General features: G+C 38.7%; 1 long non-coding RNA gene across 1 annotated transcript; it reads right to left on the reverse strand.

Annotated features, from left to right (window-relative positions):
• Window positions 1-432: 432 nt before the first annotated feature.
• LOC127503579 (uncharacterized) lies at window positions 433-1,109 on the reverse strand. The gene is made up of 2 exons (XR_007927120.1): window positions 986-1,109; window positions 433-873 (listed from the first exon to the last, which is right to left on the reverse strand). It is a non-coding gene; the product is annotated as an uncharacterized LOC127503579 (long non-coding RNA).
• Between the last annotated feature and the right edge of the window lie 295 nt (window positions 1,110-1,404).

Here is a 1,404-nt window from a genome sequence, read left to right on the forward strand (position 1 = left end):
TCTTTAGTATATTTCATGCATGAAATAATAATTAAATGCCAAATTAAATATTTGTGCAAGAATCAATTGAATTTTTGCTAAAATAAACATGGCATTATCAATGTCAATATGAGCTCACAGCTTGAAAATAGACTGTTCCAACCTTCTGTTATACCCAAAGATATCATAATACGAGAAAAGTGTAGTTATCAAACCATCTCCAAAATTATTTTGAACATCTTTTACTATTATTATTGCATTCCTGTAACTAAAACAGTAGAGCATTCCAAGGAAATGCATGAACTAATAAAAATGTATGCCTTGAAAGCAGTGGCTTTGGATCGTGTCAAATGCATAAATGTAATATATGTATATATATATATTTATACTGGCATCAATATGAAATATGGAGATGTACAGAGAGCCTGGCACTGTCACCAAAAGGGTATGATATTATTGTGATTCATGATGTCAAATTGCATTTTTATTCAAGCAGACTGACTCTGAAATCATCAATCTTAATATATGCAGTTCCCTTAGGATCTTTGAAGCTCTCGTCTCACTGTTGCTTCCAGACTATACGTCTTCATCTGCATCTGCATTCACGTCTTCTTCTCCATCCTCCGACTCCTGCGCTTTTCTCAGTTCTGCCCTGCCCTTCTCAGTCTGATAAAAGTCTGACTCAATCCACCCGGGGCAAGTGGACAACGTCACAAAGATGTCTTCGTCTACTTCCGTCACTTTGTGCACTCTCTGCTTTATGCCTTTGGAATACCACTGCGGGGTAGGGACTGCTTCCATGGGGTTTTTGGCCTTGTATAACCCCTCGCCTTCAGCCAGAGTGATCTTATACTTGTGCTTTGGGCACACAATACAGAGCTTGTTGTTGATTTCCTGTGCATGAAACATTAAACGGGGTCAGAGTTCACATGGGAGGTAACAATGCGTATCAAGTGCATCTATGGATCACTCATTGATTCAGCTGCTTGAGCAGAAATGGCTTTACCTCAATATCTCCTGTTTCCAAGGTACTGCCAGCATCTGTTTGGGAAAAAAAAAAAAGGTCATTCAGACATATACAATAATCAGACTTGAGCAAATGACCTCTGATTCTGGGCTTTTACCACTAGTATTATTGGCACACATGCTCAACAGCAGTGCTACAGTGCTACTTTGGTCTCCTCTAGTGCAGAAAAATAAGCAAAGATGCTTTTCATGCTACTCACTGGTAACACTGCAGATCCATTGCATAGAACGTTCTCTGATGATATATAATAAGAATGTCTCTTCCATCCAGAGTTACAGTCGTTCTCTTGGCCTGAATGAGATTCTTCTTTCTTGCCGATAAAATACAAACGAGAAGGCTTCTTTTCCTCCATGTGGTGGCGTTTTGATTATGTCTTCTGTGAAAAGAGTTTTATAACT

The sequence above is a fragment of the Ctenopharyngodon idella genome, chromosome 21 (assembly GCF_019924925.1).
Source record: "Ctenopharyngodon idella isolate HZGC_01 chromosome 21, HZGC01, whole genome shotgun sequence".
Taxonomy (NCBI): domain Eukaryota; kingdom Metazoa; phylum Chordata; class Actinopteri; order Cypriniformes; family Xenocyprididae; genus Ctenopharyngodon; species Ctenopharyngodon idella.